The 24444-nt window shown below is 34.9% G+C and overlaps 1 protein-coding gene and 1 long non-coding RNA gene across 10 annotated transcripts in view; one reads left to right on the top strand and one right to left on the bottom strand.

Annotated features, from left to right (window-relative positions):
* Window positions 1-24444, top strand: part of CDH18 (cadherin 18) — a 522886-nt gene that overhangs the window by 197876 nt on the left and 300566 nt on the right. For 7 of the 8 annotated variants that reach the window (XM_048311338.1, XM_048311426.1, XM_048311373.1 and 4 more), the window contains one exon: window positions 17735-17820. The gene's annotated coding sequence lies outside the window, so the exon portion shown is untranslated. Of the gene's footprint in view, window positions 1-17504; window positions 17584-17734; window positions 17821-24444 lie in introns of those variants that run through there. The other variant, XM_048311390.1, reaches the window with a different exon arrangement.
* The window catches only part of LOC125329451, a 51200-nt gene continuing 34307 nt past the window's right edge, over window positions 7552-24444 (bottom strand). For both annotated transcript variants that reach the window (XR_007205156.1, XR_007205150.1), the window contains exon 4: window positions 7552-8091. This is a non-coding gene — a long non-coding RNA (uncharacterized LOC125329451). The remainder of the gene's footprint in view (window positions 8092-24444) is intronic.

The raw sequence follows: 24444 nt of genomic DNA on the forward strand, positions 1-24444 counted from the left end.
AATTGATTAATCAGTCTAGTGAGGTGAACAGCTATCTTTTGGAAGAGCTGTAAACTTAAAGGAGGAGAAAATAAGTCAGTATTTCACCTTCGGTCTAATGACAAGAAGTTGAAAACAGTTTAGAGAAATTTCCTTTTACAAGAAGACACCAAGAACAAAAAAAAGCAGAACTGCCTCATTTTTCCAGACTCGTATTGCTGTCATCACACAGAAATTAAATCTATGTTCTTAATATTTTCTGAAACAGGATGATTACTCAGTGGTTGTGAAGAGTAATTTTCATTATTGAGATAAACTTTTTAAGGAAATAAACCAGTACATTGAAAATTGCATGTAATTTTTTAAATATCTCAGTGGGATGTTATGTTCGCGGTCTACAAATTGTATTGATAATTAATTGGAATTTGTTTCATTACTATAAATTGAAATATTTGTATTGATCTCAAAAGTATTATTTTTTTAAATTTAGAAATAGAAGAAAAAGCAGATTGTTTTAAAGTTTCCAATATACCTTGAAAATGTATTTTTTGTATTTATAATGTTTTATTCTGATGTGCTGTTCAAGATATTTCTTCCTAGATTTCTATTTTAGTTCTGTCATAGTCTCATCCAATTCTTTAATTTCATTTTTATTGTAAGTTTGTGATGATAATTATTTTCTCCAGATAACATAGTATTAACTAGTATTAGATAAATTAACTAGTATTAACCTACTTTGTTTCTTTATTAATTTTTAATGAAAAACTTAAATTTCCAAATTCCATTTTTTAGATTTTATCCATTTTTCTACAAGGATTGATCAAATATAGAAAAAAAACCTTTTACTGCTAGAAAAGAAAATAAATAAAAAGTGATACATATTTATTATTGAAGAATTCAGACCAGGTAAACTTGCAGTCATTTAAGAGTGTGCACTTTATATTGGCTTAAAGAACAAAAATAATTTGGAAAGTATTCAAGTGAAAAAAAATCTTTTCAGTTACTCATTGATATATTTTTCTTACCCTGTACTTTAAATTATAAAATGAGAATGCTGTTCCAAAAAATTCATCTTACATTATTTGAAATAACTTATTTTGCTTCAGATGTTTATGATGGAATAAAATGTGGCTGAAGTCAGTGGTGGGGAAAAATAAATTTTAAACAGATGAGTTAAGAAGAATTGTGATGAGTTCTAGAGTAGAAAAGTACTTTTTTTTTTTTCTTTTAAACCTTTGTGATTTATTAGATTTTCTTTAAGCAACTCTTAGATCAGTACTTGGGATTTTTCAGATTTTTTTCTATTACTTAAGACACTGTACTAATTTATTATATTATGCACATGCTATTTCATTAAGAAGATACTGAATGATTAAAATTCAAGTGAGAAATTATGGAGTTTATTTTTTAAACTGATGCTAGAGTTCTGGCAAAAATTTTGGACTACCTATTGCATTCAGCCCCTATATATTCTATGGTTATGACCATATGGTCATATGGATGCAATCGTAGGCTTTGAATTTGCATTCTGTTTTCAAGGGTGTTAAAATTGTACTGACACCTCATATAGCTTACTTAAGCAAAAGGCATGCACATACGGCAAGCATGGTGTGAAGAACAATTTTGTAACTCGTTCTTATGCTCAGTGCTTTACCAAGCTCTGTCAATCAACACCATCTTGGCAGAGTGGCAGTACAGAATCTGCATAGCAATTATAGTCCATCAAGTGTGTATTGTCCTACAATTTGTAACAACTATTTTACTACGTCTACATAAAATTAATTCTTCATCTACATTTTCACTGCATACTTAAGTTGCTCTTGGCCTGTTTTCGTTTCTAATTGTGTTTTAGCAAGGCTGCCTGCTTCTATTTGCCAGTCCCTCCTGGATAGGTTTGCCAGTGTGTAGTGCAGGTGAAAGTAAGGAAGAAGTCTCAAGGGTCATTATGTTTGTATGTGGTTTGTGGGGAAACTGGTTAACGGGTTGAATGTGGGAGCAGCATTGCTGTTCCCTCGAGCGGAGGACAGACAGGACAGGACCTGAGCATCACACATTGTATTTGTAGCAGCTAATCAACGAGTGACAGTAGTTTTTCTAACCACCCTTTCAGTGCACAAATAGCTGCAGGCACAGTATGTGCAACCTTTTGTTTAGTAGGGATGTGGTAGGGATATTGGGAAGCTATGTCATTGTCCTAAAAATAAAAAAAAACCCCACAATTCGTAGGAAGAATGATTTAGATGTTTTTCTCTGTGAAACAACTTGTTCATGCTGTGTTTTTAGCAATGACTGCTAATGTACAGGTATCAAAAAGCCTCCTGTGCTTTCACTGGACAAACCATGTAATTTTTAAAGAAAACAGGCCTACAGAATTGGCATGCTATAGCACATTTTTATTTCCATCTTAAATAATGGGTAAGTGACCTACCTTTTCTTCTGAAAGACCTTTTAAGTATGCATGCAAAGCTTTTAGAATGAGATGTGTTTTGTAAAAAAAATCTAAAATGTACATAACAGAACATAATGCTAGGGACAGAAAGATTGAAGAAGGGGGGATCAGTACCTAATGAAAACCTCTACCAACATGTGTCATTTGGAGGCAGGGAAAGATATGTGATACTGGGGGAGGAAATTGTCTATGTATGGTTTGCCTCCCAAGACTGACTTCAGCTGCAGTTAAGACACATCTGAGAGAACATGCCTCAGCTATTCAGTTCTGGAACCTCGTCCTCCGCTGTGAGGCAATACAGAATACCAGAACTGCAGGGGTAACATTGTTCTGAAGTTTCTGCTTGTCAAAGCTAAAGCTTAAGCTTCCCAAGTTAAAAAGGTGCTCAGAGTCCAGCATGAGGAACAGGATGTTTACCTAAAAATCATTTTTGCTGGAAATGCTGGCTGTAGCTTTTATATTTGAAGGAAGGAAGTAAGCAAGTTGTCTGACCTGTTACAGATGTCTGTTTCTCTCTGCTGACCCTAAAGAGGGTCGAAATGACTAGCTGCTTGAGACTTTTTAAAGGTCTAAATTTTGTCAGATTAATCCATCTTCAATCTGTTCTGTTACTTCAGGGAAACTGAAGGTGTGTGTGTAAACATAATCCTTATCAGATTCTATTTTCCAAACCCTTTGAATGTGCTAATATAACAATGTTATGAGTAAATTCAGATGCTTAATAAGATGGTATTTAAAAATTGCCTTACTAGGATGAACACAGTACAAAATGTAGGTGTTATGACAGCAAGGAAATGAATCATTAAAGGAATCAGAAAAATTCACTCAAATTTATTTTTGGTTAAGACTTTTACAGATATTTTCCATTGTTTCAGTACCAGTAAGAACTTTTGACATTGACTCTAACAAGTCTTTATGGTGCTGAGATATGTGAACTTTCAGGGGGTACTGTAAGGTAGCCTGGGAGTTCTACAACCTTAGTAAAACCAGAATTAATCTAGACTTTGATCTTAGTATTTTTTAACACATGCACAATATTTTTGGAGTTTTCATGTACTTTTTGTTTACAGTCTCCAGTTGCAATTTTCTTTTTTGATAGTTTTCAGTGTCTTGGGGTAAGAGAAGGACTTATGTTACTGGTTTTCATATGGTGTTCACTATCTTTACAGTCCTTAAAATGAAAAGCATCCCCTTTACCATGAAGATGAAAGTTATGCTGTATTGCTGTACTCTTTCTCCATTATAAAAAATAAAACAGCAAAACAGTAGCAAGTTCTTGGCCTATAATTCTTGTATTCTTCCATAGAAAATGAAGTACTTCAGCAGGAACATCGTGCTTAATAACTAAGCTAATTTTTATTCCTACCTGCTGGGAGTATTCCAGGAGCACAACAGTAGAAAGACAGGAGATATCTTAATCATCAGTTCTAACAACTCAGACTGCTAATTAAAGCAAGATAACTAAATATGATGTCTCTCTACAGTCATCATACCTGCAGAATTATTTGGAATTATTGTGCTTGGAAGTTGTATGCTCTTATTTAAGAGACGACCAGCTTCCAGAGTGCAAAAGGATTTTAAGGAGACTATGCAAAAAATGGCATTTGGGACGTCTACAATGGCAAATAAATTTGGAAGTAGACAGAGAAGGTGTAAGTAGCTAACCTAAATATTAATTTAAATGTCTATTTGAAGACCTTTTTTTAATGGGAGAGTTCAAGTCAGCAGGTGGTGATGATAATTTTTTTGCCATAATTTTTCCCAAGTTTATATCATTTTTATTTTACATAAGATTTTTAGTAAAGGCAGCTGGTAAACCTATGCTACCTACAGAAATGAAAGAAGGCTAAGAGCACAACTGTTTCACTCAAAATTATCAGCATGTTGTCTGTGTAGTGTGGGAGTACATGTTATAAAATATGTGTGGATGTGAACAGTAAACAGAAAACAGTTTGTTTGGCTTATTTATGTTTATCATGTGATTTCAAGAGAGGAAATAGTAAAATGAAAAAATGTTCTCTCTGCTAGAAGTCAGTCACCAGCTGTATTCTGTGCTCCTCTCTTACACATATCCTTCACAAATCAGACTTAGTACCCTGGCTGAGGTGATAATTCATTGATCTACTGCTATATTGCATAACCCTGAGGAAGGGGTCACAAAACTGGCTCACAACTGATAATAATAATAATCTGGGTGACTTCAATGGTTGCAAAACTTAATATATAATTAAAAATACTCAATGAACACCAAAGGCTTGGTGGTTTATTTCCTCCTTACATTGTGCAGTTCTCATATTTTTGCAAAATGTGTGTAAAATGTCACAGTAATTGAGAAGTGTCAGTAGTTTGCTGGGTACAGAAAAATTCTTTATGCTTTGAAGTTCACTGAGTGCTGGTGCAGCACTTTGAAAAATTCCTTAATGACTGAGTAGCAGTTCTTGAACTACTGATTTGGGAGTCCCCTGCTAGCACACTAATGATTCAGACAGCAGCATTAAATCACTTGCTTTAGTTTAAGTACTTCTTGAATGTACATAAAGTCTCACTTTATTGGGAATTGAACTAACTACCTGCAGTCTGAAAAGCAATAAGTTGTGCACTTAAGCAAAGGTGAATTACTAATAAAGAGAGTTTTATCCCATATGCGCTTTTTGAAAGCTCTTGGTTGTTTGGGTAGAGGGATGGTACAGCGGTTGTTGAAGCTTCACGTGTTAGACCCTACCAGTCCTTGGAGGGATATTTTTAACAATTTTCAGAAAAAAAGTGACTCAGAAGTACCATGGTAAAGGCTTTCAGAAGACACAAGAGGCAACACTTCAACAGTATTTCGCAAATACATTAAATTTCCCTAAATTCTTCAGCAGCTGCACTCCCTTTTTTTGCTCTGACAGTGACTTTAGAATATAATAAGGATGGTACTACCAGTATAGAGTCTACTTTCTGCCTATATTGATTTCCTACATGTTTTACTTAAATATTATTGAAAGCCTTTTTGTACACATAGTTTTGTGAATTTGTCTCTCATGGATTACACTGCTGAGAAGACCATTTGATAAAAGCTTTATCTGTTTTAGATTTTATTATTCCAGACCTACAGGCAGAAGGTCAGTCAAAAATATCAGGAGCAGTTCATAGATGAGCTAGGATCTCCTGAGCAAACTCAAATACAAAAAGGAAGCATACAGAAGGTGGAAGCAGGGACAGATGATCTGGGAGGAATATAGAGGCAGCATTTAAGCCTGAAGAGATGCTGTTAGGAGGGACAAAGCCTGGATTGAACAGAATCTGTTCAGGGATATCAAAAGAATGAGAAGAATTTCTATGTGTACATAGGTGATAAAATGAAGAATAGGGAAAATGTGGGCCCACTGCTGAATGAGGCAGGGAACCTGGTGACACAGGACATGGAAAAAGCTGAGGTTCTGAATTCCTCTGAGCTTTAACTGGCAAAATCATTCTTCAGAAATGTTAGTTACTGAAGCCAAGGAAAAGCCTGGTGCGAGGAAAATGTACTTGTGGTGGAAGAGGACCAGGTCAGGGAATATTTAAACAAACTGGACGTACATAAGTCCATGGGCGGTGATGGGAGGTTGTGTTTGACCAAACTGATAACCTTACATGAGGAAATGACAGTCTTGGTAGATGAGTGTAGAACAATGGGTGGTCAGTAGGGCTACCTAGGTATCATCAAGGTTTTTGATGCTCTTTCCTGTAAGATCCTCATAGAGAAGCTGACACAGTATGGATTGGATGGACAGACATTGAGGTGGACTGTAAACTGGCTAAAGGCCCAGACTTGGTAACCTGTGGTATTAAGTCTAAGCTGGCAGTGTACCCTAGAGGTCAACATTGGGTCAGCCCTTCTTACCATCATCATTAATGATCTGGATGATGGGGCAGAGTGTAACCTCAGCTGGTTTGTTGATATTACAACACAGGGAGGAGTGCTTGACAGGCCGGAGGTTGTGATGACGTCCAGAGGAACCTGGACAGGCTGGACAAATGGTCTGACAGGAACTTCATGAAGTTCAACAAGGATAAGTGTGAGGTCATGCACAGGGGGAGGAATAAACCCAGGCAGTGTAGCGAGGCAGCATATGTGAGGGAGCTGGTTAGCTGGACAGCAGCTTGGAAGGAAAGGAACTGTGGGACCTGGTGGACACAAAGTGAAACATAAAGAAAGCTGATGGTGCCCTGGGCTGCTTTAGGAGTGTTGTTACAGATAAACTGTGTAATGTGTGTAACAGAGTTGGACAACCCAAACAAACAGAACAATATAAAGGACTGTGTGCATATAGATATAAAGCAATACAAAGCCAGCAGATGAAAGAATGCAGAGCTAACAGAGAAAGCTTATCTGGGGGAAGGGAACATGCAGAAGATTCTCTTGGTCACATAAGCATGGAATAATGGAATTTTTTCTTGGGAGTAAATGCAAAACTGTCTTAAAGATGAGTAAGATTGTTTTCTCAAAAACAAAAATTAAATAAGTGGGGGGGTGTTGGGGAAGATGAAACAGGAAAGCCTTATAAATATGATTGCCTGACAAAAGATTTTGGGAATATGAAAACTATAAGCGACATCGAAATGAAAGCCACCTTTGAATTACCAAGTCTTAGTTACTGAACAACTGGAAAACAATGGTATGGCCGACTGAAGGTAATCCCCTCTTGATTGAACAATACCCTCTGCTTGCAGGCAGGTCCAAGGGTCAGAGCAGACCCTACTAGCTCAGCAGAAGGGGTCCAAAGAGTAGTTTTTAGAAGTTAAGATGTAACACTCTATGGTAATATAAGAACTCTTATAGGCTGTATGTAAATGCGATAGGATTTGTATCTTGTATTAGATTGGTTAGTGACAATTAGAATATTCAGTACAGAAGATGATTTATTGTATTGTAACCAGGACTTCAGACACTCTTACTACACTCTCTCTCACTTCTTCACTCTCATTCCTCTCGCTCTCTCTCTCTCTTTACTTACCCGCTTACTCTCTTGCTCTCCTGGGCCTGCTCTGAGCTGAGTCTGGCAGCTCTGAGCAGTGCCCCTATACCCACGCCCTTTGCAATAAACCGCATGTTCCAAGATCTGACTTCAGAGATCTCTCGTCTCCGTCCGTCCCGACCGTCCGAGCCACCCAGCACCCACAGTGGGGGTTGGGTTTTTTTCATTTACATTGATTTAAATGACTTTGGTTTAATTGTTTATGTATATAGACATATCTTTTACTGTCGGTATAAAACTGGTAGCCTCCTAAAATTTAAATATTTCTTTTTATCTTTCTGACTTTTTAAAAATGTCTATAGTAGTATTGAGAGTGTTTTCTTGACAATCAATGTAATTTTATGGAAAAGAACTCAGAACAAAACCAGATTTTGTGTGTGCAGATGCTGATGTATGCTGTCCCAAAATGAAAAGAGAAAAGGTAGGCTAGAAGATGTAGAGTCTCAGTATCTTTTCCATTTCCTTGGTCAGCTGGAGGAATAACAGTGTACATTTGTCCAATAATATTAGCAGAAAGTGGAAAAGTCCTTCTTCCCAGATGTCTGTTTTCTTCAGTAAGTGCTATGTTGCAGGTTTATTGAAGGAGGCATTTGTAAACTTCAGAAATCTGAAACCATCCAAGACCATTCAGGTTTTACAAATAAACGTGCATCTTGTTTGCTATAAAGAAGAGAGAGAAAATTACAAGCAAAATAAGTAAAGCAAGTGAATTTTTACTTTCTTGCAGGAAATTTTGTCTTTTACTTGAATTTCTTTCAAATAGAAATTTCTTTCTTTCAAATATCTTTCTTTCAAAGATAAGAGCACTTCTCAATACAGGTGGGATGGGATGCTTATTATATAATACAAGAATCTCACTGGTTCTGATTCTCTTTCTCACTTTTTTAAGCATAATATGATGTCTCTAATGGAACACTGAATCACTTCAGGCTTGCAGGTTTTTTTCTCCTTTGAATATCTTAGATTAAAGGAGAACATTATTTTTAATCAATTTTCAGATTTGACCTAATAAACATTTAAGCCTTGAGTTTTTATCTGTCACAATAGGCAGTGATCCTTTGTTTGTTACATGTTTCTGGTTGTGGTATGCTGAAATTCTAAGAATAGTTCTTTAGTATCACCCTATGCAAGCCCCAGCAAGAGTCTGATCCACTCATGAGCCAAAAAAAGGGAATAAAAAGGGAAAAAGAAATCACATTTGATAAGTTAGAAAACTGAAGCAAAATCTGCCAAAACTACTCATGATCATACAGCAGTAAATGATTAATCAGGCTATTCATCCCTGAGTTTTCTCACCTCAAAATTTTGTTTCAGTTGAAAGAGAAGGTTTAATTTTTTCTTTACAGTTTTACTTACTGTATTTTTGAAATTTAAAGAGCTCACCTGAGGAAAACAAAACATTTTTCTAATGTTCTCCTAGTACAAGAACTGTTGTATTCCTATCTCTTTCCTTTTGCTCCTAAGACAGGCACAGGCTGCTCTGCTCTCCTGATATGCAGACAACTGCAGGCAGCCCCATACACTAAATAAAGCCTTCAGCTGTTGCAAGTTCAAAGTGCAAAGCTGTTTCCTTTCCTTCAAGTCACAGATTGTTTTCAACATAGACTCAATTTGTGGGAAATCAAAAATTGTTTTGTAACCTCACTGAACAGACTGAGACCTGATTACACTTTATGAAGACAAGATGTACGTCAGTGTGTAATTTAAAATATGCTGTGAGACCTTCTGTGAGCTCAGAAATTATCTTCTAAGTCATGGCTTAAAAAAGTGTTTGCTTCCTTTATCTTGGGATGTTTCTTTCTATGCAATGAACATCATCAGACTTCAAGCAGTCTGAAGGAAAAGTTTTTTCCTCTATACATCCAAGGAAAACTATATGCTATGACTCTTGATGGTTTGACAGGAAAAGAAGCTGATACCAGTTTTTGCTTTCACTATCATTCTCTCAAGAAAATTCATGATGCTGCTATGGTGAATCTAAAGCTGTTCCTCTGCTTTGTATTTTGTCATGTTTCCACTTAATACAATTGTATTCCACTTTCTTGTGTATTTCCTTTTTAGTAAGTCTGGTTTTCTCTTCATAATATTTAGTTGTGTCATTTTGGTACTATAAATTAAAATGTCACTCCAGACAGAAGTCTCAGACTGAATAGAAAGTAAGCAATGATTAGACTAATCTTGAATTTTAACAACAGAGTATATTTATACATTTGAGAAAATGTAATTTTGCTAATGTAAGCTCCACTGAATTTGATAAATTTTGTTTTGGGAAGCTGTGCAATGTTCTGATAATAGCAGTATTGAATGTTTGTACTCTTATCTGACTTTGCTATTAAGGACTTAAGGTATGTAAAAACTGATGTTGGTTATCTATACATATGTGAGTGAAATTCTATTTAACATAGTAAAATATGTTTTCTTTTTTCTCTTTTCCATCTCATTAAATGAAGAACTCTTGCCTTTAATGAATTGAGAGCAGTAGTTGAGTTGTACTGCATGTATGAGAACATTTGCCATTTACAATGAGCTGGAAACAAAATCACTAGAAACCATTTGGGGTTTTGTGCATTGAAAGGTTAATTGGTAAGACACAGCCATGATCTATTTCAGCCAGAGATTTAGATAACTAATTTAGTATGGCTTCTTTGTAAATTAGATGTAATACTTTAGTAAGTGAAGGGTCACTTTTTTCAATGGAATTCTAATGTGATCTCTAAATGCTGTTTCCCAGTTTATATATATGAGTAAGTACTAGGGCAAATGACCTTAGGACTGTTTTAGTAAATTTTGTCATCATTACAGATACCTGAACATTGTTGCCTATGCCATAATGCTTCCAGTTTTTCACTTCCAGGGGATATTTGGATAGACCATGAGGAATTGTTTTTGATAGTATGGACATCAGTGGTTAATTTCTTTTAAGCAAAGTGTTCAAGCGAAAATGGGATTTAAGCATAATTCATTCAGGTCTTGAAATCATATTAAATGATGAGCAAAGTAAAAAATAGACGTATTTAAATCTATAGGTGAATTTTTTAAATTCAATGTTTAGAATTAATGTGTAAACAGTAAAATACTGTTAAGCACTAAAAATTTTAGAAGTCGTTTAGAAGGAAAAACAATATTACAGTAATGTTTAATTCCTATTTTCATACAGTAATAGAATCATTCAGGTTGGAAAAGGTCTTTAAGATCATCAAGTCCAACCATTAACCCAGGAGTGTCAAATGCACCACTAAACCATGTCCCTGAGTATCACATCTACACATCTTTTAAATATCTCCAGGGACGGTGACTCAACCAGTCATTTGCATTTGCTTCTTTCACCCTTCAATTCCTTTCTCCTTTGCACACCTCTGAATATGAATTTGAGCCTATCTATGGGAACAAAACAGAAAAATCAATGCTGCTTCTCTCGCCACAAATAGACATGGTAGCAGAGACAAAATTCTGGCTGGAATTAGTTCTCCTTTCACTGAATAACTGGATTGCTCTTTAGTCAAGGAAGATTTTCTGATGGTGCACTGGTTCCAAATAATTCAGATCATATATTAATCTAATATAAAGAGAAACAATCACATCAAAAATTCGAAGAAAACAAGGCTATGTTCTTGACAAGAAAATAATGGGGTTCTAACAATTTAGCTGAAAAGAATATCCCAGAAAAATTATAGCACTTTTCTAAATAATTTCTATGAATCAATATGTATATAAGACTGTAGAGCCTTAAACATAATACATTAAAAATAGTATTTTTAATACTTTCAGGGTTTAATTTCAACTCAAAATATTTCTATTTTATTGATCCACTTGACTTCCACACAGGTTTTCTCTTGAACTGCTCTATACATGGTCTTCAAAAACCTCACACTCACATATCCACTCCAGTGATATAGTTGCATTTATATCCACCAACATTTTGGCCCTGATCTCATAGAGTTAAACTTAATTAGTGTAGTGGTAGAGTTAATTTCCATATTTTTTGAGTATTTCTATGAATGTTTACAGAAGTAGACACATGAGAAAAATATTTTATGAACGCCTTTTCTGAAGTGAATACAAAGATTAGGTATGGTGAAACAAGACTACTTTGCTTCATTTGTTTTCTTTGGTGAAGAGAAATCTGCTAAATGTTTAACGACTCATTAATAGATACAAGTAAAAAATCTGAATGCTATATTCCTTTTCAGTCAAGAAATAGAATTAATGTCAGTTTCCATCTCATTTTTTTCCATGCACATACAGATGTTAATGCCTTATAAATATCAAATGATAGGCAAGTGTGATTTTCCCTAATGAATGTATGTCCTTAATTATAAAATCTAAAATAAGAGGGAAATTAAAAAAATGCATCATAGGTTATTTAACTTGCAGGCAAGAGAGGTACCTTTCATCGGGAAAGATAAGTGTTAAGTAAGCCTATGTTTTATAGTTACTTATGCTCCATGGAACTAGAATTGTAAGAAATAATTGTAAATATGTTCTTAGATCAAAAGGGGTGATTAGCTTGCTATATTGAGCATTGGTGCAGTCTCGCCTTGAGTAATGTGTGCAGTTCTGGGCCCCACAATTTAGGAAAGTTTTGAAGGGCCTTGGATGCATTCAGAAGAGGTTAAAAAAGCTGGCAAAAGGGATGGAAGGAATGTCCTACAAGTAAAGAGCTTCTGAGGACTTTGGGCTTGTCCAGATTGGAGAAAAGAAGACTGAGTGGATCTTTCCAGTTTCCTGAGGTGGGAAGTAGTAGAGGGAGGTACTGATGTCTCCTCCCTGGGACTCGTGGGAACAGTTTCCAGGGGAGGTTTACACTGGACATTGGGAAATGTTTCTTAAACAGTAGTCAACCACAGAAACAAGCTTCCTAGAGAGGTAGTTGACGCCCCAAGCCTGACAGTGTTGAAGAGGCATTTGGGCAATGCCCTTGTTAGTATGCTTTAGCATTTGGTCAGCTATGAAGTGGTCAGGTAGTTGGACTTGATGATCATTGCTGGTTCCTTCCAACTGAAATATTCTGTTGTGTTTTTTCCTAATCTGTGTTCATTATTTATTTTATTGCCAAGTAAATTAGTGAAATAAAGTCAAGTTTAAAATGTGGCAGGTTTTTACCCTAGGTATATTTAAACATTTATTGTAGTACTACAGTGTCATTATAGTAGGAATTTAATTGAATATTTCAGCTGAATATATAATTGAATTGAATATATCAAGCAAAATTAAGTCCTGAAGGCATTACTGTTCGGGGTCTTGGATATCTGGTGCCTCATTGTACATCTGAGTGTAAAAAGGTGCTCATTAGGTTGGCTGAAAATATATTTCTAGAGTTCAGATTGAAATATTCTTTAAGTTCTTCTGGCAACATCAAGATACTCTTTGCTGTAAGTGGAAACAAATGGAAAGAGGTGGTTGCAGCCTCCCTGAACTTTGGAAATTGAAGGATTTTAAGTTGCCTCACACTCATTTGTGTCTAATTCATCTCTGTGTTTAATGAAAAGCAACTTATAAAGGAAAATAAGAGATGGAGAAATTTTGCTGATAACAGTAAAAACACAGATTTGAAGAACCTTGATCCTTGTTTTCACATGGAACACTCTAATACGAACTTTGCTCTCTCTAGCATTAATAAAAGAATAAATAGTTCAACTAGAAATCTATCTATTTAACAGATGTAAAGGAAAAATAATGTCAGAAACTAAGAAAAAGCATATATATAGTCAACCAGTGTGTATTTCACATCACTTCAGCTTAAAATCCTCTACAGATCTGTGAGGGTACTGTTTTGAACATAGGCTGTGGTTCAGGAGATTATCCTGTAAATGCATTTAGACTGATAAAGTAGGCCAAATATCTCTACCTGTCATTGTCTTGCTTAGCGAATGTCATTGAACAACAGGCATGTGAAGAGATTTTCATTCCTTTTTGTTATTTTGCCTTCTATTTAATGACATCAGACTGTTTTATTTTTAAGATGTTTGCCTTTTTTGGTTAATTTTGTTTTGTTTTCTTATATAGACATCTGAGTGATGCCAATGCCACCTTACAAACACAGCTCCTCTGTGTTGGTGCTTGAGGTCTTCTCTTTCCTTTACCAGGTGGTAATGAACTAAGTATTTGGGATCAAAATTATTTAGCTTCTTGCCTCCAGAAAGCTAATTTTGTTGTGGTTTTAGTTGTACCTTGAATTGTTTGAGAACAAGTAATTGATTATTGATTTTAGATTATAGGTAAGCAATGGCTGAAGACTCGAAATGTAAGCTGAAGACTTTAGTCATTGTCTCTGTTGTCTGCAAGTTTGTTTTTTCTGTAGGTAATGACATGCCAAGATGTTTATGAGTTTTGATCTCTTTAGGAGCACCAAGAGAAAACTGAGGTTTTAAAGCTGTCTTCTCTTTTCTAATTTTTGTTAGCTTGGGGAAATCCTTTTCATCTGTGTACTGCAATAGAAACAGGTAGTAGCTAACAGTTCACATTCACAATGTTTAATCAAACTGAGCTTTAATGAAAGAGTAGATGACAGTATTAGCTTGCGGCTAGTAAGATCTCACCAAATCAAGATAATAAAAAAGTAGATAATTGCACTCCCATAGTCTGATTAGCATTGCTATCTTCTGGATGTTTTGTTGTTTGGAGGGGCTTTTTTGTTTTGTAGACAGAAATTTATTATGAATTTATACAGTCTGTTTTTACTCATAGCATAGTTTCTATCTTAGATGCCATAACTTGACATTTCACATGACACAAGACATTGGAAAACTTGTAAAAGGAAGTATTTTCATTTTTGTTTTTATGAAACCTTTAAATGATGATTTACAAGAATACAGTCAGTACCACAATGACAGTTGAACTTATGTGTCTGTACTTCATAACACAACATAACTGACTCAGTTCTATATTTTTGTTGTTTTCTTTAAAAAAGAAAAAAAATCATTTTAGAGACAGATTGATCAGTTATTCTTTATTTTAACCTTGCACAAACTTGTGCACTCCAGCAATAAAATGACTGTAGAAAGGAAACCGAAAGCTGTCAGTTTGCAAGGGCAAAACCTTCCTGACAGTAAATATGGATCTTCAAACGTCAAGAGGGACTAGATTAAATCCAAGGGTTCCTTTCAATCTAGTGTCATTAAGAATAATTATATTTTTCTTTAAATGTTTGACTAATACAGATGCATGTGGTATTGAAGTTGTGTGTCTGAAAGCACAGTAGAGTAGAAAACATCAGTTTTCAAGGTTTTGAACAAATACATGAACACAAAGATGTTGACTTAGTGGGAGCCTTAAAAATACCCATACAGACAAACAACAACCAACCAAAATCAGGAGAAAATAAAATGGGAAAAAAAAATAGCAAATCGAAATAATTAGGCATTTTCTCAAGTCTCAGCAAACATCACAAAACCAATAAATCTGATGAAAAGATTCCAACTAATGTAACAATACAAAGATGTAAGGAATTCTGATACTAGAAACTACTTTTAAATGTGTGCTCTTGTTCCATGAAAAAACTATTTTGAATCATTTTACTTAATGTATTTAAATAATAAAAAGAAAGAAGTGTGAAGAGATCTACTTTGTTTCCATTTTTCACATAAATATTGATTAAAAGATACTTCCTTCAAGTGTTATTTTTTACCACTGTCACTCCATTATCTTGTTTTCAACATACCATGAAAATGTTCTAGCACTCAGATGAAAATAGACTTTGGATGAAGAGACATCAGTTAATCTTCAAACTTGCAAGTCTCGAAAATTGTTAACAAAATGATAAATAAGAAAAATTGCATGAGATTCCATTATATTGCCACCTGAAAAAGTAATACAAAACCTTCAAGTCATGGCCACTCTGACATAAAGATAGTTATAAATCAATATTTGTTTTAATGGTAGGAGTGTGATTATTTTAATTTTGCAAATCAGAAGTACACAGTTCCCTAGCTCTTAGAGAATCTTGAATGATAACATAACATATGCCATTTCTTGGGTATTATTGTGAATGCTGGATGCCTTGTTTTACCTTCTGTATCATGCATTGGCTTTCATATTTTCAAATGCATGTGTGTGTGATTATGTATTTTGCTTTTGAGAAATACTGAAGTAAAAGACGTAGAAGCAGCTATCGACAGAAATTAGTTCCCTGACTTCTTTCTGACTAACTACATTGCTGGCTTGTGGGTACAAATGAGGCTCTGATTAACCCTTTTTAGTTGTTTTTCATTTCTGTTTTGGCTTTGTAGCTTTTATTACTTTCATCTAAATACTTCATTATTTTCTTCCGCGTATACCACAATCATCTTCCAAAGTTGATTTCACCTAGATTTATTATATACATATTCCCTTCAACCAAGCTGTCTTCTGTGTAGTTTTTATTTAAAATAACTTCTAACTTGTTTTATTTAAAATAACTTGGTACAGATAAATGAAATAATTTGAAGAAAGGAGTAACTCGCAGGATGATTAAGATAAAGAGTATTTTAAACTGAAACCGAGAAGATCAGTAAAAAGGAAGCTAAAAATGTAAATGGCAATTTGTTTTTTATTAAACAGGTCTGTTTAGGTCTGTTGTTTTCTTTTAAGTTAATAATAAAGTTGTCACAGAATCACAGACTGGTTTCTTCTTAATGAAAAAAATATTTTTGTAATAGTATTGATTTTTTTTCTCAAGAGTGTGATAACCCATGGTTTCTATTTCTAACTTAAATATATCAAAAAGTGCTTAAAATTGGTAAACCTTTTCTGAGAAAACATAAGGCATTCTAACGATGATAGTGACTTCAGTAGTTTGATTTCTCTCGATAGCGTCTGCTGCTTCTTCACTGCTTATATACTCCATGTGCATTTCTAAAAATGTGTAATGAGTGTTAAGATGCACCTAGGGTCTATGCCTCCTGAATTTTACATGGTTATTGAAATAAAGTAAAAACATCATAACCTTGCCTGGTTTTTGGTTTTTTTTAAATTCTCCTCAGTAAATCAAAAATTATAATGGTATGCAGGAGTGGGAGGCATGGCAGTTAAATAGCTACTCTTGCTATGTTTTGCATAGAATCAGAATGTTAAACAGTGTGAAGGGACCTTAAAGATCATCAAGTCGCAACAACTCCCACTACACCAGGCTGCTCAAGGCCTTGTCCAACCAAACTTTGAACATTCCCAGTGTTGGGGCATCCACAACCTCCCTGGGAACCTGTTCCAGTGTCTCACCACTCTCACAGTAAAGAACTTCTTCCTAATATCTAACCTAAATTTCACTTCTTTCATTTTGTACCTGTTACCTCTTGTCCCATCACTACAGTTCCTGACAAAGAATCCCTCTCCAGCTTCCCTGTAGGGAAAGATACTGGAATGTTGCTGTGAGGTTTCCACATAATCTTCTCTTCTCCAGGATGAGCAGCCCCAACTTTCTCACCCTGTCTTCACAGGGGAGGTACTCCAGTCCTCTTATCAACTTGGTGGCCCTCTTCTAGACTTGATCCAACAATTCCATGTCCTTCATAAATTGGAAACACCAGAACTGCATGCAGTTCTGCAGGGGGTGTCTCACAAGAGCAGAGGAGGGGGTGAGAATCACCTCCTTCAATCTACTGGCCACACTCCTTTTGATGCAGCCTAGGATTCCATTGGCTTTCCGGGCTGTAAGCACAAATCTGACTGCCATGAATTTTCAAAAATTATGGATAATGGCTTAGCAACTTTGTTTGCCAGCTCCCTCAGGACCTGCAAGTTAATGTCATTGGGTCCCATGGACTTGTGAACATTGAGGTTCCTTTGTCTCAAACCTGACCCTCTCCTACAGTGGGCTTAGGGTTTCCATTCTCCCAGTCCCTGCATTTACCATTCTTGACATGGGTGGTGTGGCAAGAACACTTGCAGTTGAAGATACATAAAGAACAATTCTTTCTGATATTGTTCTTTCTCTAGAATCTGAATGAGTACATTTTTCTAGACTCCTGAAATTTTGTGGTAAATGATCTCAATACATTTTATTTTAGGAATTTGTGAAATCATAGTTACATACACATCTGTTGAAAATCTGCTAAGGATTGCCTGATAGGATATTTTTATATAGTGTCCTATTTATGAGCTTCCTTGCTGATTACATTTTAAAAGAATGTCTCCCTGCACAGATGACATTCAGTTCTCTAATTTGCTTTTAAAAAGGTAATCCTTTTTAGAGATTTATTTGCTTAAGATAATGAGGCAGGATTACAGCAGAATTAACTGCAATGCTATTAAGTGTTGGTTTTTTTTTCCCCTTGGATCTAGCCTTATGCTTTCAGTTTGAAAATAAGCTGAGATTTATTTTTCCTAGGCTACAAAACAAATTCAAGACCAGAAGACAAAAAGGCAGCTGAGGTAGCAATTCTCCAGAAGAATTAAGACACCAGTGTCTTTGAGGTATGTTTGTTTTGGAAATGTTGTTAATTATTTATTAATCTTGCTGCTATGTGTGAGAGTAATGGTGAGTGCTTTTGAACATTAGTGACTATTACTCATCTTCAGATGTAGTTCCTTTGAAAGGAAACTCCTTTTTTTTTTTTTTTTTTGATAAGTATGGGGAATTAGGTGTAAATATGCTTCTATTTTATCTGAAATTGTATTTCTGTCTAGAAATTTAGATATAGGCACCTGCAAAATAAAAAAAATCAGCAAGGTTCTATGTTCTTTCTGACTAAACAGTTACTGCTTTCTTTATGTGCTGTAGGTACTGAGAAAAATTTCCAAATAAGAATGTCCAGGAAAAAGCTGTAAAAAATTGTATGTGCAACACATATTACTATGTTTAAAATAGGTACAATAAATATTTCTATCAGATAGATGTTAAAGAGCATAGAAATAAATTATGAGTAACTCCATAAAGGAGACAATAGAAAGTCATCAGTAGGTAGAAACGGAAGATAAACTAAGGAATTCATCACTGCTTTTTCACAAGTCTAAAAATAGCCTATCTAACACTGTTCTTCAGTTACAAAATGTTTGAACTCAGTAAATTGGATTCTACTTTTGTAAATGTACCAGCAAAGCTTGCCGGGAACTAAGGAAATGGAGCTGATGCTAATTTCATTTTAGGTCTAGTTATCCCTTAGCATGTTCAGGACCTTAAACAGAGGAAATTATGGTCTTCATACATTCAAAAAGTGCTAGGGCCTGGAAAGGATTATTTCTATTACGTTTGGGAAATATATTTGTGTAGTTTAACTTTCCCGGAAGTCCTTCCTACCCTATTTTTCTCTTTCTTTCAACTGGATCTAGCCTTCTGCTTTCAGTTTGAAAATAAGCTGAGATTTATTTTTCCTAGGCTACAAAAAAAATTCAAACTTTCAAAGGATATTTTTTTTGTCTTAGATGAGATATTTTCTCACAACAGTAAAACCAAAATTCGTCTCTCTTTTATTACTTCAATCCACACCTGAAGTTTCCTTTTTGAAGAGGTATATTTCACCAACATAGACTGTTTTCTCTTCTACATTCCCATCAGATCTGTGTAATTTTGTTCACATTTGACCTGATAGAAGGAGCATGTAGAAGTTTGGCTAGTGACACAAACATCTCGTGGTTGTTAGGTACTGCAAGCCTATAGCGTGATGTACAGATTTTTTCCGAAAATAATTTTCTACTAAAAAAACAACCAGTAAACACAAACTCAGTTTCCTCCTCCCTCAAAGACTATATTTATTTCAGCTCTCTTTAAAAACCACATACCTGCTCAAGACTGTTGACCTCTAGGATTCTTTTCTTTTCCTTTGCTTTAGATGTTTAGATGTTCAATAACAGGTTTGAAGCCTTTGGAAATTAGAAGTTGAGTTCTGTACACTACCTTCGTATAATACCATTCACAGTGAATAGGTTCAGAATAATTTTTTGCCTCCTAGCATTTGTAACCACAAACACCTCTCTTTTACTGTCAGTCTTTTTCCCTGGAGAAACAATATTTGAAGTATTGTAATATATGACAAGAGAGAAATCAGCAAATATTCACATATTTAGCCTATTATTCTCTTATCTGTCAGCATACCTACATTTTGTATTGGAGAAAGGAATTTAAAGCTGTTGAACTTTTGATGAGACTCTACACATCTGCCAGTGACATCTGGGAAAAATGTTTTTGGATAAATGAAAAATCTCCTCGGCCTTTTCCTGACTCCCATTAAGATACATACTTGTTCCTCAGGGCACAATTTGTCTTGCAGATTGTATTTGATTCATAGTCTAAGGATAGAAGCTCATGGTATTCATGTTAAATACATGTAGCTTTCAGAAGCATGGTAAGGCAATATTTTTATATTGAGTCATGAGAAAAATGTGTAAAAAAAATAGATCTCACTTTACTGGTTCTTGATGAAACAAGACACCAAGTAAAATATTTAATAATTTTAAATCAGTATGCTTTAGCTTCAGATGTATTTGTGACATTGATATATTTTTGTCTAGTCTGATTCTTCAGTGTTCCCATGCAGTGCTTGTTTTTACATAATTTTTAAGCCTTCATAAAATCCTCACTTTCTCTCAGTTACGGAGAAATAATTGTGAAACAGTGGACAAAAAATAACATATTATGAGGAAAAACAAAAGAAGCAAAACATGTCTGCCCTTTCTCATTCCATCTACCAGATTATTTAATTTTACTCGGTTTAGTATTTCTGTCATTTTAGATGGTTTCAGATGGACAGGTTACCATCTGATTTCATATGGATTTCAAGTGGATTATTTAATCTGCAGTTCAACATTTCTGACACTTTAAAGAATGGTGTTATAGTCAGGTTACCAAAGCGACTTCAAATTACTTGATTATAGTAGTTTCCATAGTAAACATAGTCCTTGGTGGCAGAGAAGACTGTAACTTTCCAACTTTCCCATGTGAGAGACGTTATGTTGTATAATAATCAGAATAAGGCCGAGGTAGTTTTTGTAGCAAATAATTGGTAAATATATATATATATATATATATATATATATATATATATATATATATATAAAATCTTTCTCTGAGACTTCATATTGAAGTTTAAAAAATGAGTTTATGGTTATCTGAAGCTGTACTTTAAAATCTTCTCCTGGTGATGTAAGCCTTCTTGAGCAAGCAGTGCAAGGAACTACCAATAAAGTTCATGCTTGTGCTTTCGAAAGAATCTGCCTTACTGACTTAATAAACCTTAATGAAATAAGTAAATGGAAACTTGCAAAAGGCACAGAGGCTGTGTACCAGATGAGTGAAACTTCTGCTTGTAGCTTATGTATATATGTTATTTTGCTCCATGCCTAAGAGTCCAACTTAGATTTGTCTGTTCCAAACCCAGATATCTAATTTTGCTTCTCTGATTTAGAATGAAGTTACCTGATATTCCCAATGCTCTTATGCATATTTTGCCTTTTTATATGGTTATAAACATGTGTACAATTTTGCTAAGGTACTGAATGCATACTGTATGCTTTTGATGTAATTACCTTTTAAAATTACTATATGAAAATACATGGAGAAGCCTACATTTTCATGTCTGTGTGAAAGCCTAACTTGATAAATGCAAATGAAAGCTTCAGAGCTACCTTGTCACAGATGTGTATTTATGATGGGACTGAAGGAACTCAGCCTTCTTGCAAGTGTTGCTAAATGCTGGCCTTACTTTTCAAGATATAAACCAAGAAATTAATTGCCTAAAGTAGTGTACTCTGAGTTAACATTGGATTTTAGCCTACTGCAAGACTAATTGGTATTTTACTTCCCTGAAAATTCAGAAATATCACTGAATGTTTTGAGTGTTTTTTGAAATGGAGTTGAAAAACATTTTAAAGCAGGAAGTTGACTGAAGCTTGCAAAAAACTGCAAACTTAAATTTTGAATATGTGAGGTTTTCAAGGTTTTCCACTCTGAAAGTAATTTAAAAATTGATATCATGCTGGAAAAAATTTCTTTCTCCCTTCAAAATAATTTTTGGTTTCAAAATCAGTATAAACTGATCTGTATTATTCTTATGTTTAAAATGATTTGATTTCATTTGAGATAATGATGTAAAAGGCAGAGAAATTAATCATAAATTTATCACGCCATATGTCTTGAAAAAAGAAAAAATATTTTAAGACCTTTTCAGATTGCTTATGTGGGTCATAAAATTTTATTAACTTGATTGTGTAACAACCACAATATGAAGGTGTTCTTGAAAAAATCATGAAAATAGTAGATATTCATCCATCTCATCCAAATATGTCAGAAGGATTTCAAGACAGATTTCTAAACACTAGTTCAAAACTTAGTGAGAAGTCAATCATTACTATGACTAGTCTGAACTAGAAGCTAGTTTATTTGGAACTTGTCTGCAGTTTTCTTTTGTGCAACCATTCTTGTTTAAAAGTACAACACCTTGGTATTTTGTGAAATCAATCGCAGCTTCAAGTAGCCTTCAAGTAGTGTGCTCCTTCTTGGAGTCATAAAGAATATCATTGAATATTCATCAGATTGCTTCCCTTTGTAAATTCAGTGGCACGTCCACTCTAGGACTAAAGCAGCAAAAGTGCAGGTGAGGATCACATGTGAAATATAACAGCATGAGAAATTAGGAAGAAGGGGAAGATTTAATTGTATTCGTCGCTTCAGTTGAGGGAAGTAGCATAAGATTCCAACCTGAAATGGCCAGGATGCCAACCTTGCTGTGTAGAGGAGGTGTACCTTCATGCAGAGGCAGTGGGGTGCAGCCTCACCACACTGGGGCTGAAGCAGCTGCCAAGGACAGCCGGTGGTGATCCAGAGTCCTGTCCTGGCATTTGGCAATGGGGCACTGCTTTGGCTGGACTCTGCTGCAGAGGCTGTACCCTTGGAAGCAGCTTGAGGGTGAAAGGCAGGCTTGTTTCTCACCTGCAAAGCATGCCTTAGGTGTGATCTGATCAGCAGGGGTCAGTTTGTATACAGGAGTTTGATTCTAATTGGCTACTTCTGGCACCTGATAATCTGCTGTCTGTGTTTTCACAGCCTTTGGTTTTAAGAATTTATTATGATCTATTTTCTTTTATAATTTAATTTATTTAAAATTTATTTAAACAGATCCAAAAAGACACAGAAATTCAGACTTCTATTACCAGTTTTTTTTTTTCACTTGACCTATATAACTCAAAGTGGTTATTTGTTTTTAGCTGCTCCAGTGAAATTGCAGGAAGTGAAAAAAACTACAGATATGTTGGGGTTTTTTTTTGTCTTTCAGAACACATGGGAGCTGCTTAGCAAATGCCACTAACAGCACTTGAATTCTAGGAAATACAAATCCAAAAATGTCAGGTTTTACCCAAAATTTTACTATTTCTCTGTTCTAGTTTTATGGGTTTGCTAGCAACATGAACTGCACTGCAGCTAAATAGTGAAGTATAGCTCTTTCTATAAAATATGGATTAAGAAAGAATATCTCTTCCAATAGAAAGAGTAATTAGTTCTGTTTCTTACAGTGAAGTGAGTTTAATTCTAAAAGACATTGAAGTTGAAACAAAATAGTGTTTAAATTACCTGTAAGGTTGCCTGAAAAGGAATATGGGCTAGGTTTATTTTTTTGTAATACTCTAGGATTACAGTGTCCAGATTTGGCCCACGCTCCAGGGAATTTTTTCTATTTATTTTTAATGGATCAATTTTTGAACCCTGAAGCTGATCAGTCCCTGCTCTTGAGATAATGTTCCAGCCATCTATAGATAGCACACAATTAACTTGAGGCAAAAGAGGGAAAACCAGAAAGGAAATATATACTATACACAGAGCATCTCTCTGCGTTCTGTATTCTGTGTCAGTTTTAATGGGTCTGTAATTAGGTCACAGGACTGATTGATATCAGCACTTAGCTTTGTAGGTGACATCACCCTCTGCTTCATTACCTAATAGAGATTAAGATGTTGACACAGAAAATTCTGCTTCCTGGACTGGGAAAAGTAACTAATTAAACCAGTTGTAGACTTGACACTGTCTGAATTATTTACCAATACATCCACATATATTTATGTCCAAGTGGAGACTAATAGGAAGGAAGAACACAGAGTGCATGGGGAAACTGTGCAGGCATGCTTGCAGTTCATGTGTGTGAAGGAGTCCAATTTAAAGAAACAATTTTAGAACTAGTCTGGAACAGGACCCATTGTAAGTAAAATGATGGTGCATTTAAAATTTTTAGGCAGAAAAACTAAGTGAAAATACTGGCAAGACACTTTGAGATTAAGAAGACAGATTTTATAATGCATGGTCAAATGCACAGAGATCTTGTCATGAGAGCAGTGAGTATCCAAAGAGCGTGTGATTCAAAGAGATCATCAGAAAGAAAAAATGAGATGGGTGCCTTATATATATCTAAATAGAGAAAGCTCATAAATGCAGCAAAGGACACAGTTTAGAATGGTCCTTAATTTAAAAATATTTGCTGTGTTTCAAACTGAACATACAAGGATGTCTCTGTGTAAAACTGTAAAACACAGCAAGAACTTTTCACTCATGTTTATAAAATGTATTATGATTGAGGTGCTGTATGTTGCAGCTGAAAGAGGTGGTGCAATCATTAGTGCTTTTCATTATTTTGTTGCTAGGGAGTCTCTTCCTTTTTTCGATTTTTTTTTACTTTTGGGACATAGTACTTACTTAACATTGATATAAATTTATAGGATGAAATATTTAAAACATAATTTTTGAGATTTTAGGAATTTTGTCATTAAGAATGAAAACTCAAGGAAGTATATTTTTCTTAACATTGTGTCTTAAGATATATTTGTGCCTGAGAGAGACTGCTGGCTGGTATAAGATTACCTTTACTCTTAAGAGGACTACAAGGAATAAGGTTAGACAAGGCTGTAAGAACTCACACCAGACCATACCAGCAGGCTGCAGCATGAAAATAAATGCCTGACTGTGAGAATAGAAGAAAATAAATGTGTAAAATTTTGTGATAGATGAGACTTATGCATTAGTTGTTTCAGAGATTTCTATTACAATCGTGGGTAGGAACTTAGCTCATGTGTGCCACATATAAAAATTTGCTTATCTTACTGATATCCTCCAAGAGT

The sequence above is a fragment of the Corvus hawaiiensis genome, chromosome 1, assembly GCF_020740725.1.
Source record: "Corvus hawaiiensis isolate bCorHaw1 chromosome 1, bCorHaw1.pri.cur, whole genome shotgun sequence".
NCBI lineage: Eukaryota > Metazoa > Chordata > Aves > Passeriformes > Corvidae > Corvus > Corvus hawaiiensis.